Genomic DNA, 18,186 nt, shown 5'->3' on the forward strand with positions numbered 1-18,186 from the left:
GGGAACAGGATTGGACCAAATAACTATGTATTGCACAAGGTAACGCTTTGCAGTTCTTTTAATTCTGAATTTGTATAAATGACCCTAATGGAAATCGATGGAACTATACACATTCAGAAATTTAAGCATGAACATAAATCTGTTTGGGAACTCATTTGAAATCTACACCCAGATCCAGGTCTGTGACCTTTCATATCCAAAAGTTCTGCAGCCACTTGAAAGTTAATACAAGATGGGTATATAGAATTATGTAGTATCTAATGACTGGACAGAGTAATTCATGTCCTCCTAACAAGATTAATCAGAGAAGATTTGATTTTGTCTTCTTAGGGCCAAACAGACACAGCGAGATTTTTTTGCAGAAAAAAATGTACTTTAAAGGCAAAGTCTTTGGAAAAATATTTTATTACATACCAAATATCAGTCATATCCATCACATTCCTGGGGAAATGTATCCCTCCAAATAGTAAACTTCTCATTGTTGTATTTTTATTGAAGAAACAAAACACAATAGATAAAGTCTGTAAATTTGTGCCACAGTGCTGCAGTGAACTCTGAGTGCACAGACTTTGTTCCTGGGCACAGACTTCAGTTGATTTCAGTGCAGTGCAGGCATCTGTCTGTGAAGAGCCTTAGTGGGCTAAATTCTGCCCTCAATTACACCCATAAAACTATAGTAAAGTTAGTGGGATTGTACAGATGCCACAGAGGGCAGAATTGGTCTCATGGTAAGCATAGCTCACATCTGGTGAAAAAAAAATAGTAATACGCAGTCATCCTCGTCCTGCTTGTTCCATAATGGCCCAATACTGCATTATTTACTTAGTGAAGTTTATGTGAGTACTCACGTGAGCATGGGTTGCAGGACTCACTGTAAATGCACACAGCTTATCAAGCTGACTTATGCTCATCATGTTAGACAACAGTAGGTACTTTAACAAATATACTTCTCTGATATCCTTTCACACATTTATTCTATGTTAAAGTACTAGGTCCATTTCTGCCTTTTCTTACTCAGATGAGATCTAAACACAAAGTTGCACTGGTTTAGCAAACGGTTTCAGACTGACTTAAACTGGTGCAACTCTGAGTGTGGATGCTTATATTGATGCTTACCACCTGTCATGTGGTAAATTTACAGAAACAAACTAAACTGATATAATCAATTATTTTAACAAATAGGAATGTTGTCTACCCAGAAGCTTGCTGTACTTTAGCTAAATCAGTTTTTAAAACCAATTTAAATTAAACTAGTGCAGCTTCTGTGTGTAAGTATGCCCTTACTTGACTATTCCTTCTCATGAGTAAGGCCTTGCAGGATTGGGTACTTAAACTATTCTCAAAGAATCCTTAATATAAAATCAAGATAGAATATGCTAATAGACAAATCCATAACCATAACAAATGAATAAGAGCACAAAATAGCTTATAGAACAGCAGCTGAAATCAACGGCTTTCAACATGCAGTTTTTCTAATTTGTATGGGAATGGTTGGATTCATTCTCCTTGGATGTAACATTTGAAAATATGCGTCTGTAAAAATAACAGCACGGGGGAGATTTTTTTAGAGAATCTTTCAGATACAATCTAAAAATGGTATTTATATTACATATGGTGAAGGACTGGTATCTTATGTTTCATTTCATATAAGGCAGTAATATCCAGATCTAGCTTTAGCATGTGTGTAACTTTAAGCCCATGAGTAGTGCCAATTGACTTCAAGGGACTATTCATGTGCTTAAAGTTACACATATGCTTAAGTCAGGGATCAGCAACCTTTGGCACAAGGACCGCCAGGGTAAGCACCCTGGCGGGCCGGGCCGGTTTGTTTACCTGATGCATCCACAGGTTCGGCCGATCGCGGCTCCCACTGGCTGCGGATCGCCGGTCCAGGCCAGTGGGAGCTGCGATCAGCCGAACCTGTGGACGCGGCAGGTAAACAAACTGGCCCGGTGGGCCTTGTGCCAAAGGTTGCCGATCCCCGGCTTAAGTGCTACATCAGGAAAGTGCACGCGTTATGTACTGGCCTAAATTAGGAAAATTAGTAAGTAATTTTCTCCATCTGTAGTTGAGTTTTTAAAATTAAAAAAATAACTCAGAAGCTGAAAAAAGAAAAGGGTCAATTTAAGCAAAACATAATGAAGGTTAATTTGGTCTGTGCTCTAGAGAACATAATACATATAACAACAACTTTAAACTGGGAGGTGAGATAAAGCCTTAATGGGGTTTTGAAATTGATTGCTCAAATGGACAGACATTCTTTTATCATACCTGTTGGTACATCTAACATGGAAGAAATGTTCAGAAGCACAAAGGGCAGTCAGGCACCCAGCTCCCACTTTCAATGGGTGTCGGGGACCAATTCCTTTCAGGGTGAGATTCTGTGCTGTAGCTCTTAGAGGTGCAGCACAGAATTCATAGCGTAGGGGGAGTAGGAACGAAGGTGGCTGTAAGTCATTTATGTCCTCTCAGTCCTGGGCTGCTTTGGGGCCTGGAGAGGCCTCCAGCATAATTTAGACAGGCCTAGAGGCCCAAGTTATGGCAGACTCCTGAGGCTGCCTTATGGGCCGTAGCACTGTCCAGAATCTCCATACCGCTGCAGCCCTGTCTCACACTCCCCTCTCACCCTATCCATGCTCTAGACATTCCCCTTACACCAGAGTTGTGATGGGATCCTGTGGCGGGCCTGGCACCACACTGCCCTTTTGTGGCAAGGGTGGGAACCTCGCCACTCACAAGTTCTCGTGCTCGCCTCCCTGTGGGTGGCGTGATGCGGCCTAATGGCCTGCCTCTCCACAATCACCCCTTGGCCAGGGTAGGGGGCCCTAACAGCTAGAGTCCCTGTAAATTGCTCCCAGCATTGGAGCAGTATGGCCCAATGGTCAGAGTCTATAAAACCCTCCCTCACAGGCGGGGTAGTGCGGCCTAGTGGCCAGCATCCATGTGTCTCGCCCCAACAGTCAGGGCGGAGTGGCCCAATGGCCAGAGTCCATATAACACTCCCCTTGCAGGCGGGGTAGGGCGGCCTAGTGGCTGGAGTCCTTGCAACTCACCCCACGTATCAGAGCAGTGTGGCCCAATGGTCAGTGTCCATATAAACAGCTCATCATGTTGGAGCAGTGCAGGCTAGTGGCAGAGTCCATGCAATCCCCCTTGCAAGCTGGGTTGTGCAGCCTAGCGGCTGGAGTCCTTGCAACTCGCTCTGAGTAGCAGGTCAGTGTGGCCCAATGGCCAGCATCCATATAAACCACTCACCATGTTGGAGCAGTGTGGCCTAATGGCCAGAGTCTGTGGGATTCCTGGGGTGCGTATGGGGAGGTGGTAGGGGTACCCAGGCCCGCCCACTCCACTGGGTCCTGACCCAGGACCCTGGTAGTGGCAAATTCCCCTCACCACCAGCTCAGCGGGGATCCGCCCACAACATACCGAGTGTAGGTGTGGCTCAACACCATTTGCCTCTAAAGTTCCCCTGGGTCACTTCCTACCATAAACACTGGGTTCTCCACTTCGGGGGATCCTCCAGTCTGTTCCTCTGCTGCAATGTGCTCTGTCCGGACATCAGGGTGCGTCTCAGCTTGGCTGGCCTCTGGATCCTGGTGCGCCGTCTGTCCCTCCTCAGGAGCTGGCGGCATACCTCCTTCCCCTCTGGAGGTCAGCCCAGACTGAACTGCTCTGCAGGCTTTTTTACAGTAACTCCTCACTTAAAGTTGTCCTGGTTAACATTGTTTTGTTGTTACTTTGATGATCAATTAGGAACATACTCATTTAAAGTTGTGCAATGCTCCCTTCTAATTTTGTTTGGCATCCGCCTGCTTTGTCCACTGCTTGCAGGAAGAGCAGCCTGTTGCAGCTAGCTGGTGGGGGCTTGGAACCAGGGTGGACCAGAGGGAGTTCTTATATTCTTATATATGTTCTTATATTCTTATGTAATCTTCCCCCATTTAGAACCATCAGCTCCCCGCTCCCCTAAGTTCTCTGTGCAGCAGCTGCCCAGCAGGTTAGCAATTGCAGCTGTCCCTCCCCCCACTGCCATGTTCTGCTCCTGCCTCTGCCTTGGAGCTGCTCCCCAAGACTCATGCTTCCTGGGGGGGGGGAAGGGAGGAAGACGGGGGGCTAATGTCAGGGTGTTCCCCTCCCCCTGCTCCTGCACCCCGCTTACCCCATCTTCCATAGTGCAGGGGGGACACATGACAGGGCTCAGGACCGAGGGAGCTTGCTGGCAGCAGCTGCGGTCTCAGCAAGCTGATCTAATTAACAAAGCAGTGTACTTAAAGGGGAAATGTGCATCTCTCTCACACACAGGGAGTGTGTCTCTGTCTGCGATGCTGTCTCTCCTCCCTCCATTCTTGCTGCCTTGTAGAGTGTGAGAGTTAACCCTTGAGGCTCAGCCAATTGCTAGTTCATCATTTAGCAGTAAGGCATTCCCTGGGAAATATCCCACCTTTTGACTCCTCCACCTCAACCAAGCTTCATAATCATCATCACTGTGTACCAGTATTAAACTGTTTGTTTAAAATGTATACTCTGTGTGTGTGTGTGTGTATATGTATATATATATACACACACAAATACACATCTTTTGTCTGGTGAAAAAAAAATCCCTGGAACCCAACCCCCCCATTTACATTAATTCTTATGGGGAAATTGGATTCACTTAACATAATTTTGCTTAAAGTTGCATTTTTCAGGAACATAACTACAACATTAAGTGAGGAGTTACTGTACCTCTTCTCCAGTTGGAGCATGCCCAGCAGAGCTTCCGGGGTGTGGCTTCCTTTGCTAGGAAGGAAGGGTTAACCCCCGTTGTACCAGTGCAGGGCCGCTCAGACCTGTCACAGATCCTCAGACAGCAGCCGTATGCCTGTCTTCCATAGTGCCTGCAGCAGGGGAACACAAGAACTAGGGGCCACCAAATGAAATTAATGGGCAGCAGGTTTAAAACAAATAAAAGGAAGTTCTTCTTCACACAGCGCACAGTCAACTTGTGGAACTCCTTGCCTGAGGAGGTTGTGAAGGCTAGGACTATAACAGCGTTTAAAAGAGAACTGGATACATTCATGGAGGTTAAGTCCGTTAATGGATATTAGCCAGGATGGGTAAGGAAGGGTGTCCCTAGCCTCTGTCTGTTAGAGGGTGGAGAGGGGTGGCAGGAGAGAGATCACTTGATCATTGCCTGTTGGGATCACTCCCTCTGGGGCACCTGGCATTGGCCACTGTCAGTAGACAGGATACTAGGCTAGATGGACCTTTGGTCTGATCCAGTAGGGCATTTCTTATGTTCTTATATTCTTACGTAATCTTCCCCCATTTAGAACCAGGGTTGCTTTATGCCAGTCAGGCCCTTCTACGTGGAATAATGGGGCTGGAGCAGGGGTGAAGATCTCATCCCCACATATGACTGACCTGACATTATTTTAAACAAATGATTTATTCTGGATCAGATTTAAGTTGCCTTAAATATATCCACTGTTTAATTAACCTATTAGAGAGACAAGGTGGGTGAGATAGTTTTTTTTTTTAATTGGAATGAACTTCTGTTGATGAAAGAGACAAGCTTTCAAACTTACACACAGCTCTTCCAAAAATTAACCTATTTCTTAATAGAATGCATCTTTTCAAAATTCTGGTTCACACTGTAGGCATTGGGGTAACCTCTTGATGTGCACAGCTATGCTTCATTTTCATTAGTGTCCCAGGGTCATTTGTCTTAATGAGAAACTTATCAATGTTTCTGCTGTGAAGACCTGAAGGGTTATGTCTTACATTCTTTCCACAAGAAACTTGCAAAACTTTGAACTTCACAGTTACAGACATTCAAATGATCTATTCAGCATCCAAACTATAAACCATGTTAGCAGAGACTTCTGGTCAATAAGCTCATGTGAACTTGTTTCCATTACTAACTATTCATAGTGGTACCCAAAAAGCATCCAAATTCAGGGGGAAAATATTTTATTTCTCCCAACTCAATGTCCTTCAACAGTAGCCTGTTATAGACACAAGAGCAAAGTTTTAGCCTAGCTGTCACATTTAATATAATTTGCACAACAGATGCCAAGCAAAGATGGTATTGTGAGTCAGTTCTACTATTATGAGATGAGATAGCATTAATAAGAGTTATCATGGGGAATTCCAATAGCATTTTTTTGCAGTTACTGTAACTTCAGTGGGAGCTGCTAGATGTTGAAAACTTCTGAAAATCAGGCCACCTATTTATATATCTTAATAAGGATAAATGAGCCTAATTTTAGACACACATTTAAAAAATTTGACCTGTGGCATTATCTTTGAATATTACCAAAGATTATCAAAGGGTTTTTCTTTCACAGTAATAATGTAATTAGCTAACACCTATAAATATAGACCAAAATGACTCCAATCAATATTCTAGCTTACAGAAAATGGTCAAAATAATTCACCAGTAGCTCTTAAACAACAGATGTATTTGGTCCTATTGTATCAGAGTATATCAGGGATGGAAGAGAAATCTGCTTTCTACTACTCACCTAATAGGGACAGAGACTTATCTCACACTTTTTCTACTTACAATTCATTACATTAGATTATGGTCTGTTTTTTATCCTTTCCATACATTATGAATGTACAAAAAATTTCTGACATTTCAATCATATAGCTCTGCGTGCATGGATGTGCCATGCATTAAAATGGTGAGGATACATGTAAATAGTTTTGACATAAAGTGCCATGGATAATGTTCTATTATATGAACAGGTAGAAAAACACTATGGTATTACTTTGGGCTGCGATTATATTTTAAGAAATACTTAAACACATGACAATTCCTTCTAACAATATGTGACAGTGTAACCCAGACACCTCCTGGGTGTGGTGTTCTGTGCCAACTAGTGGTACTGAGACCACTTAGAGAGAGAGAATTAAATGAGTCTGTTCTACAGCCTTAGCTCAGAGCCAGTTGGCTTTTAGATCATGCGGTAGAGGCTCATGCACTCAGCTCCAGAGGTCCCTCGTTTGATCCTGCCCATTGATGACTGGGGTCTGTCAGTGTTACCAGTGGGGGCTCATCTGGGATTTCAACTGGGAAGTCTCTGAAGCTCGGGACGGGCTTCCTCAGCTAGGGGAAGTATGTAACCCACACCTCCTGGGTGTGGGGTTCCTTCCCATCTAGTGGCACCGAGACCACTTACAGAGAGTTAAAAGAGTCTGTTCTACAGCCCTAGCTAACAGTCAGAAGGCTTTTGGCTCAGGCACTAAGCTCCAGAAGTCCCAGGTTTGATCCCAACGACCAGGATCTGTTGGTGTTACAACAGCACATCTTTCAGTGAATTCCTAACAGAAATAAATCAGTTCATATTTGTTTTCATCAATAACACAAAGACAAAAAAAATCCTTTAACTTAATTTGGGGGTTTGTAAATCCAAAAGACTTTCCCTGTTGCTAAGATTACAGCTCAATTGCTTTTTAATAGCACAGTATGTATTAAATTGATGGCATATCTAAGCTTTCTCTTGCTACAACTCAAACAATAAATGGCAGTTAAAAAATAATTAATCCCAGGGGTCACACAAGATTCTCCTTCAAATGCCCATTACCTCACACTAAAGACTTTCAATTTCCTTTTGAGTTATTATATTCATAGATCTAAAGATGCACGTAGGTTAGAACAAATTTTTTAGTATCTTCCCTGCCATGAAAGGCAGGAGGTTAAAATCCATCATGTCTTTTTGCCATTTTTGTAAGCGTTTACATACCTAAAAGCTATGGTACATGACTGCGTTTTCATCAGATTTAAATGCAGGCTATTGCACTGGTTCATGACTGAGCAGGTAACTTTGTAAATATGTATGTCCTCTCTCCACAAGCTAACATACTAGGCACAACAGGGATCCTTGTTGCAAAACAGCAAGGACCAAATGATGTTTGAAAATGCTGTCACCTAATTCTACTACTTTCATCCACTTAAAAATGTAGCATCAGTGCTTCAACTCAGCAGTCCAGCATCTTACAATCCCTCAGGGAAAAATTCTGATGAAGTTAACAGTGGCTGGCTGGTAAATTATTTGAAACCACCAGGGTCCTATTAATCTAAAATGGCTTCAAAAGAAGAATGATGGAGTCCTAGACTTGGACATTCCTTTCCCCCCCCATGGAGGTAGCTGTCTAATAAAGGCAAATGGCTCTTGTGAAGTATTAAAGTAAAAGAAGTTGTCAAGTACCCATGTCCAATTTTGTTTATAAGACTGTTTTCAGATTTTAGTCATCACTCTGTAGCCAAAAAAGACCTGCTGTGATGATTATCATTTAAAATATCTGAGGGGATGCCTGTTGGTCTCCTCATGCCAGAGGTATTTTTCATTTGCCAAGGACATATTGAGGACTCAATTTACAGGGGGAAAAAATGGAATAGGACGTGTTCTTGCTGTTACTAAATAGCAGGCCCATTAATATCTCTTTGCTGGTTTTCAGCTCAGAGGTTGTTTGCCCCATGATGTATTACAGAGTATTTTTAAACTGAAATTACCAATGGAAAACTGAAAGAGCTCAAAAGAGAAACACATCTGACTTTCTACACTATGCCCATTTCATTTCAGAATGTGCATCACGGGTGCATACACTTAACTCCCTAGAGACAAATTGCTTTTTTCTCAGAAGAAAACCGGGGCACTTCCTGTCAGAGATGGGTTGAAGGAAATTGGTTCCATTAAATTAATTTATACAAATCTCAAATCAAATTCAGAAGACGTCTGGTGAGCAACACTACCAGAGTGCAAAAAGTAACATTACTATTGTTTTATAATTTTTGCAGCTGTAGTAACCAAGGACCTGATTCTCCAATATCTTGTATCTTGGGCAGTTATTTACACCTGTGAAAATTGAGTGCAAAACATTATCAAACAAGAACTCTCCCCTGAAATCAATGGTAACATTTTATGTCCATTTTGGATAGTAGTAAATGACTACACAAAGGGAAACCAGTTGAAATCTGGGCCTGAGTCCTTAACAGTCCCCCCCCCCCCGGAGTGGTAGTGAAAATCTTTCAGTTTAAATCAGTGCAAAAGAAGAATCTTCTGCATGTCACTCTTAGCAAGCTGAAAGAATCCCTCATCCTCAAATTAATGTATAAAAAGCTACTAAGTGTCAGCCACTAAGTTCTTTTTGCTACATTGAGGTGGAATTTTCACAACAGAATGGAATTCATTTTAGCATCATTTCATATTTTTCAGTTTCTTTTAACTATTTTTCCTTTTTATCACAAATGTCCATCTTTCCATTTTATTGTAGAAAGGTGAAAGAGATATTGTTTTGCTGAAGGAACAGGAGAGACATATTCATTGTTTGTTCATAAAAGCTGTCCATAAAGCATGTGCTAAATCCCACTGAAGTCAGATGTTTAAGGGCTTGTCTATATATACAGCGCTGCAGCGGTAGTCTGGTGAAGACTCTCTATGTTGATGGGAGAGAACTCTCCTATTGGCATAATAAAACCACCTCAGGGAGAGTGACATAAGTTATGCTGACATAAGCTGTAGTGTAGCGATAACCTAAGTCTAAAGCCTGTTAAATTCAATGGAAAGTATCCCAATGGGCTACAGCTTGGGCTCTGAAAGCCCAATCCTGTTCCCACTGAAATCACTGGTAAAGCTGCCATTGACTGGCGCAGTATGGATGCCTAAATGCTTTGCTGAAAAATGATGTAAGCACATGTTTGAAGTTAAACATCTACTTATGTGCTTTGCTGATTTGGGGCCTAAGGTATAATTGCCCTCTCCCTACATTTCTAGGATGTTTTTTCTAGAGTTAGTAAGCAATGCTGTAAAGATTAAAAAATAAGGAGCAACCCCCTTGCCAATTGCACTATGGTATTGTACACATTCATGCAAATACAAATGCCACTTTCAAGTTGAAATATATATAAAAATATTCTATCCACCTAGAGGATATGTTTTTATTGCTCCACCCCAAGAATCTGCTCTAGGACAAAGTAAGAAGCAACCTGAACCTTCAGCTGAATTTTAGACCAAGCCAGAACTAGAATTTTGGATTTCAGAAAGATGGAGGTTCTCCCCCACCCCTTTTATACATCTCTTCAGGTTTCATCCTGGACAGGAGATAGAACTACAAAAAGATATTTTCATATTCAGGATAGGAACTGCCAGAAAACTTACCTCTTTCCATTAGAATTCTGGACCAATTTCTAGGATACCTTGAATAAGTGTTATTTTAACCAAGATGCAGGCTTTTATGGTTTGCTTAACACAACATAGATGTTAACATTTGATGCCCCAAAAAAATCTTTATATCATAACTACCCACTACCAGCTGAGGAGAGCTGGACTCAACTTCCTTACTTCATCCAGAACCTCTCAATGAACTTCCTAAATTTCTCAGAGGGATTGTTCCTGGGTGCTCTCTCTCCCTAGGGATTGCATAGATTGCCTTATTAGCTACAACCCTGACTTCTGTGAGCCGCAGAGCGTGATAGGATGGGGCTAATTGGCATATTTTGTGGGAGTTGTAGTGCCTTTTAATATATGTTTACATCTGAGGGGACCATCAATAAATTCTGAGTTTGTATGGCAACATTTTGATGTGATAAGAGTGGCAGATTTGTTGTTGTTTTGGTTTTCTGAGGTGGGTGGATGGGTTGTTTAAAGGTGAGGTTTTTCAGTAAATTATCTGAGAGGGAAAGAAAAGAGATGCATTCTCAATAAGTACATTTTATGCTCCTCAAACCTTATTACAGACTCATTCCCATCAGAACACATGTGCTTTTTCACTTCTTTCATATTATCTCCATCACCTCACTCTCATAGCACACAGTTCCATGTAACTCCTGGCTTTCCAGGGGGAAAAAAAAAATCTACAGTTGTGAGATCCAGTGGAGTAAGAATGAGAGATAGATTGGGATAAAAGCATTTACATTTTCAGTCCTCATCAGAACCAGTAGCTAGACTGGACATCTGCCAGCCTATTGGTTCTGCAGGCTAGATTGTCCTGGCACTACTGTTCTCTTGCTTGTACTCCTTATGCTTTGTTCATTACAGTTTTCTGGTATGTACACATAATAACATGAACTTTGTGGTGTCTCACACATGCTATATATAGAGGCCTACACATTTCCAGTCTAAGTGCTGCCTACCAGAGTGCATTCCTGCTATTTCTGCTCATTATTTCACAGTTGTTCTCTTACATAGCTGAAGGGTAATCGTGCCATTCAATATATTTCAACTGTCATTGTGGACTGAATCCATCACTGGAAGGATGTGCATTTGGACTGGCAGTATATGGTAGTGATGATTTGGCATGTCAGTAATTGGAAATCTATACTAATGAAGGTCATTTACCTTATCAAATGTGCCACCGTTGAATATGCAAAAGAAAAGGCTTAATGTTCTGTATCCATTCCAATAATTTGTAGAAACATGGGAGTTTCTCAGTGACTAAAGAGATTCTGTTCAGAAAAAAAAAATACTTTTATTGGTTTTAACCCTGTTGCCTTTGGCTGATTCCTCGTCACATTCCTTCTTTGAATTCCTAATTTTCATAATATGTTTTACCTGGCTCATGTTGTTTTGTACTGGCCTCACTAGGAGTGGATTTTCATTTTTTTGAAGGCTACCTCTTTTGACTCAATAATTTCTTGTGATTTGCTCTTTAATCATACTGGGCCTTTTCTACTTGCCTTTCTTTTTTCTTCAGCATCATGCATGTTGTGACTTCATTGTGGTATGCTGTTTATGTAGCCTTTATATTGAGTCTACGTATTTTTAACTTCCACAATTTTGACATTAGGGTCTTTTATTCATATATTTATTTTTCAATGGCCTCCTAATTTTTTTTAAAAAAATCTCATTTTCTAAGGTTAATATCACATTGCTAGTTTTTGCATGATCATTCTCCAAGGACATTATACTTAATTACATTGTGGCCACTCTTACTTAGTATCTCAACTATTGTTACTTCTTGAAATGACTCCTGTGTACTACTTAGGTCTTTCCTGCTTCATGTTCTCTCAGACCAGGTATTCCATAAAGCTGTCATATAAGGTAGCAAGGAATTTGCTTCTTTAAGCAAATGTCCTAATGTGATCTATGACCATTTTAAATGTGAGTAGTTTAAGTGACTCATTATTATTGATTTATTAGAGTTCATTGCCTCTTTAAGCCCCCTCAAGATTGCACACACAATATCTTTTTACTAATCTGGAATCTAATAGTATAACCCAGGTATAGTTTAGCATCAGAATTATGCAAAATTTTTGGTATTTCCTGTTTTGGTGGGAAACTTGATGGTTTCAATGGAGTTTCCTTTTGAAATTTTGATTTTGTTCAAAGCCAACAATCAAAATGCAACTCTGAGATTTGCAAACCCACAAGGACTGAAACTGAAGAAAAAACTGACATGAGAAGAAAACTTTTGGGCAACCTTAGCAAAACATCTAGACTGGTAAAAATGCAGAGTGTCATAAAAAGCCATTGACTGTATCTTCATAGCTCTGTTAATATGAATGGTATAATAGCAATGGTGCAACTTGAAAATGATCAAGTATGAGTTTATGCTCATGATGAGGATTGCAATATGAATGTAAACTGCTACTAAAAGAGGTTATTGGGGCTGCATTCTCCTTGGAACACATCCACACATTGTGCTATCCTTCACCCTGACAGTGATCTCTATCTTGATTAAATTCAGTTGCTCATTACTGCTAAATCTTCTTAAACACAGCCTCTTGAACAAATAACTTCTGAGTGGGCAGGTACTGGTGAACTGAGGGGTGATGAGAGTAAACTGGGGCCTAGCAAGAGCCACCCTCCCCCACCCCTTGACCCAGAACAGAGCAGAGGAGACATTTCAACTGAAATCAGTGGAAGCTATGCTTTGAACATATAAAGTGCTTGTCACAGGGTACTCACTCACTTCACGGGGTGCCTCCTCCTAGTTACTCTGGGGATTAGCTCTTTATAGGTCCGACACACCCACTTGTAGTCTCTCAACTTGTTGTCCTCTCCCTCACACGAGGAGCTGCAGCTTCCTCTTCATGACTCAGCCCTCTGGCTAGGTTACTATGTAGTTTCCCCTTCTGGGGGTATCACTGTGCAGGCAATGCCACACCATCAGTAGCTGGAGGGAAACCTGGGTACACACACTACTCTGGGGTCCAGCCCAGGGACTCTGCAACACGCAGCCAAGGTCAGCTCAGTCCCTAACCTTGCTGCTCACTCCTTGGGTTGCTTCCTATTCCACCTCCCACAGGGTTTCTTCTCCATCTGTCTCTCTTCTGGGGAGACCCATCCCTCAGGGCCAGGCTCTCAGGGTCCTACTCTTTCCCAGAATTCCCTTCTTCCCTCTCTAATGCACAGAGGATGGCTGAAAACTTCCTCTCAGTAGTTTGTTGCCAGCTTCCTGGCTTTATACTAGCCCAGCCCACACCTGTTCAGTTCAGTTCCATCTTCCAATCAGGGGTTGCTTCTCCAGCCTAAGCCCCTCATTTGCGGCCCATCACAGTTTGAGTTTGAGACACAAGTCATGTTCTCATCCATCCTCTCTGTTGAAGGAAAAGGCCCAGGTAGGGACCATTAAATTGTGGAAGTAAACGCATGGTTACACAGGTGGTGTCGGAAAGAGGGCTTTGGATTTTTCGACCATGGGATGTTCCAGGAAGAAGGATTGATAGGAAGATATGGGATCCACGTAATGAAGAAAGGGAAGAGCATCTTCTCATGCAGACTTGCTAAGCTAGTGAGGAGGGCTTTAAACTAGGTTTGCCGTGGGATGGTGATCTCCCATGAAGTAAGTGGGGAAATGGGATCCCAGGAGGAAACACAAGGAGGAGGGTGCAACAGGGGAGGCCTGAGAAAGCAGGGCAATTAGCTAGTTATCTTAGATGCCTGTACATAAATGCAAGAAGCCTGGGAAACAAACAGGAAGAATTGGAAGTCCTGGAACAGTCAAGGAACTATGATGTGATTGGAATAACAGAGACTTGGTGGGGTAATTCACGACTGGAGCACTGTCATGGATGGGTGTAAACTGTTCAAGAGGGACAGTCAGGGGAGAAAAGGTAGAGGAGTTACACTGTATGTAGGAGAGCAGCATGATTGCTCAGAGCTCCAGTATGAAACTGGAGAAAAGCCTGTTGAGAGTCTTTGGGTTATGTTTAGAGGCGAAAGCAACAAGGGTGATGTTGTGGTGGGCATCTGCTATAGAGCACCAGACTAGATTGATGAGGTAGACAAGGCTTTCTTCGGACAGCTAACAGAAGTTTCCAGATCACAGGCTCTGGTTCTCATGGGGGACTTTAATCACCCTGGGATATGTGGGAGAACAATACAGCAGTGCACAGACAATCCAGGAAGTTTTTGGAGAGTGTTGAGGACAACTTCCTGGTACAAGTGCTGGAGGAACCAACTAGGGGCCATGCTCCTCTTGACCTACTGCTCGCAAACAGGGAAGAATTGTTAGGAGAAGTAGAAGTGGGTGGCAACCTGGACAGCTATGACCACATGATGGTTGAGTTCAGGATCCTGACAAAAGGAAGAAAGGAGCGCAGCAGAATATGGACCCAGGGCTTCAGGAAAGCAGACTTTGACTCCCTCAGGGAACTGATGGGCAGGATCCCTGGGAGGCTAATATGAGGCAAAAGGAATGTAGGAGAGTTGGCTGTATTTTAAAGAAGCCTTATTGAGGCCGTAGGAACAAACCATCTCAATGTGCAGAAAGAATAGCAAATATGGCAGGTGACCAGCTTGGCTTAACAAATACATCTTTGGTGAGCTTAAACTCAAAAAGGAAGCTTACAAGAAGTGGAAACTTGGACAGATGACTAGGTAGGTGTTTAAAAATATTACTTGGTGTAATCAAGTGGTGTAATCAGGAAGGCCAAAGCACAATTGGAGTTGCAGCTAGCAGGGGATGTGAAGGGTAACAAGAAGAGTTTCTACAGGTATGTTAGCAACAAGAAGGAGATCAGGGAAAGTGTGGGACCCTTACTGAATGAGGGAGGCAACCTAGTGACAGATGATGTGGAAAAAGCTGAAGAACTCAATGCTTTTTTTGCCTCACTCTTCACAGACAAGCTCAGCTCCCAGACTGCTGCACTGGACAGCACAGAAAGGGGAGGAGGTAAGCAGCCCTCAGTAGTGAAAAAAAACAGGTTAAAGACCATTTAGAAAAGCTGGACATGCACAAGTCCATGGGGCCGGGTCTAATGCATCCGAGGGTGCAGAGGGAGTTGGCTGATGTGATTGCAGAGACATTGGCCATTATCTTTGAAAACCCATGGCGATTGGGGGAGGTCCCAGATGATTGGAAAAAGGAAAATATAGTGCCCATCTTTAAAAAAGGAAAGAAGATTCCAGGGAACTAAAGACCGATCAGCCTCACTTCAGTTCCTGGAAAAATCATAGAGGAGGTCCTCAAATAAACCATTTTGAAGCACTTGGAGGAGAGGAAGGTGATCAGGAACAGTCAACATGGATTCACCAAGGGCAAGTCATGCCTGACCAACCTGATTGCCTTCTATGATGAGATAACTGGCTCTGTGGATATGGGCAAAGCGGTGGATGTGATATATCTTGACTTTAGCAAAGCTTTTGATACCGTCTCCTACAGTGTTCTTGCCAGTAAGTTAAAAAATAATGGATTGGATTAATGGACTATAAGGTGAATAGAAAGCTGGCTAGATCATCGGGCTCAATGGGTAGCAATCAGTGGCTCAATGTCTAGTTGGCAGCTGGTATGAAGCGGAGTGCCCAAGGAGTCTGTTCTGGGGCCGGTTTTGTTCAACATCTTCATGAATGTTCTTGGTGATAGGATAGATTGCACCCTCAGCAAGTTCTCAGATGACACTAAGATGGGGAGGGGTGGGTAGGTAGATATGCTGGAGAGTAGGGATAGGGGCCAGAGTGACCTAGACAAATTGGAGGATTGAGCCAAAAGAAATCTGAGGTACAACAAGGACAAGTGCAGAGTCCTGCACTTAGGATGGAAGAATCCCATGCACTGCTACAGGATGGGGACCTGCTGGATTAGTGGCAATTCTGCAGAAAAGGACCTGGGGATTACAGTGGACAAGAAGCTGGACATGAGCCAGCAGTGTGCCTTTGTTGCCAAGAAGGCTAATGGAATAGTAGGCTCCATTAGTAGGAGCATTGCCAGCAGATCAAGGGAAGTGCTTATTCCCCTCTATTTGGCACTGGTGAGGCCACATCTGGAGTATTGCATCCAGTTTTGGGGCCTCTACTACAAAAAGGATGTGGACAAATGGGTTAGAGTCCTGCAGAGGGCAATGAAAATAATTAGGGGGCTGGGGCATATATCTTATGAGGAGAGGCTGAGGGAAATCGACCTATTTAGTTTGCAGAAGAGAAGAGTGAGGGGGAATTTCATAGCAGCCTTCAATTACCTGAAGGGAGGTTCCAAAGAGGATGGAGCTCGGCTGTTCTCAGTGGTGGCAGATGACAGAGCAAGAAGCTATAGTCTCAATTTGGAGTCGGGGAGGTCTAGGTTTGATATTAGGAAAATCTATTTCACTAGGAGCGTGGTGAAGCTCTGGAATGGGTTACCTAGGGAGGGGGTGGGATCTCCATCCATACAGGTTTTTAAGGCCAGATTTTAGACAACTCTGGCTGGGATGATTTATAAAAGCAACAAAGAATCCTGTGGCACCTTATAGACTAACAGACGTTTTGCAGCATGAGCTTTCGTGGGTGAATACCCACTTCTTCAGATGCAAGTGGTGGAAATTTCCAGGGGCAGGTTTATATATGCAAGCAAGAAGCAAGCTAGAGATAACGAGGTTAGATCAATCAGGGAGGATGGGGCCCTGTTCTAGCAGTTGAGGTGTGAAAACCAAGGGAGGAGAAACTGGTTCTGTAATTGGCAAGCCATTCACAGTCTTTGTTTAATCCTGAGCTGATGGTGTCAAATTTGCAGATGAACTGGAGCTCAGCAGTTTCTCTTTGAAGTCTGGTCCTGAAGTTTTTTTGCTGCAGGATGGCCACCTTAAGATCTGCTATTGTGTGGCCAGGGAGGTTGAAGTGTTCTCCTACAGACCATCACTGGTTCATTCACCTGCACGTCCACCAATGTAATATATGCCATCATATGCCAGCAGTGCCCCTCTGCTATGTACATCGGCCAAACTGGACAGTCTCTAAGGAAAAGGATAAATGGACACAAATCAGATATTAGGAATGGCAATATACAAAAACCTGTAGGAGAACACTTCAACCTCCCTGGCCACACAATAGCAGATCTTAAGGTGGCCATCCTGCAGCAAAAAAACTTCAGGACCAGACTTCAAAGAGAAACTGCTGAGCTCCAGTTCATCTGCAAATTTGACACCATCAGCTCAGGATTAAACAAAGACTGTGAATGGCTTGCCAATTACAGAACCAGTTTCTCCTCCCTTGGTTTTCACACCTCAACTGCTAGAACAGGGCCCCATCCTCCCTGATTGATCTAACCTCGTTATCTCTAGCTTGCTTCTTGCTTGCATATATAAACCTGCCCCTGGAAATTTCCACCACTTGCATCTGAAGAAGTGGGTATTCACCCACGAAAGCTCATGCTGCAAAACGTCTGTTAGTCTATAAGGTGCCACAGGATTCTTTGTTGCTTTTACAGATCCAGACTAACACAGCTACCCCTCTGATACTTGGGATGATTTAGTTGGTGTTGGTCCTGCTTTGAGTAGGGGTTGGACTAGATGACCTACTGAAGTCTCTTCCAAACCTAATCTTCTATGATCACACTAAGAGGCCCTTTCTCAGCTTCCTTAATCCTTTCAGGGTTAGTGAGGGGAGAGCACCCCATCATAGTGCTACTTTTTAAAATCTGGTCCTCATCATCTCAATTTCAGCATCCAAAATTAGTGGATACTTTTGACCTTAATCTCCTTGCCTCAGTTTCCCATCTGTAAAGTGGAGATAAAACCACCCCTCAGTGTTTTTTGTGAAAATAAATTCATTAATATTTGTGAAACATGCAAATGCTATACTAATGAGCATCATAGAAAAGCTTGTGTGGAAATTAACAATTCTGGTTGCAGAGCAGGGTTTGAATAGTGTGCCCAAAATAACGCATGGGGAGACACATTGTACAATGAGGAGAAAACATATTTCATAGCTGCTCAGTTAGTGAACACTATCCAGTCTTTGTACTGTATGAGGCAGGATCCTGTGAAAAAAATACTATGGTATCATG

At 42.7% G+C, this 18,186-nt stretch overlaps 1 long non-coding RNA gene across 2 annotated transcripts in view; it reads right to left on the reverse strand.

Annotated features, from left to right (window-relative positions):
* Positions 1-607: 607 nt before the first annotated feature.
* The window catches only part of LOC123374405, a 36,208-nt gene continuing 18,629 nt past the window's right edge, over positions 608-18,186 (reverse strand). The window contains exons 1-4 of one of the 2 annotated variants that reach the window (XR_006581099.1): positions 11,325-11,431; positions 4,726-4,877; positions 3,486-3,712; positions 608-745 (exon numbers count right to left, since the gene is read on the reverse strand). This is a non-coding gene — a long non-coding RNA (uncharacterized LOC123374405). Of the gene's footprint in view, positions 746-3,485; positions 3,713-4,725; positions 4,878-11,324; positions 11,432-18,186 lie in introns of those variants that run through there. The other variant, XR_006581098.1, reaches the window with a different exon arrangement.

This window comes from Mauremys mutica, chromosome 1 (genome assembly GCF_020497125.1).
Source record: "Mauremys mutica isolate MM-2020 ecotype Southern chromosome 1, ASM2049712v1, whole genome shotgun sequence".
NCBI classification, from domain to species: Eukaryota; Metazoa; Chordata; order Testudines; family Geoemydidae; genus Mauremys; species Mauremys mutica.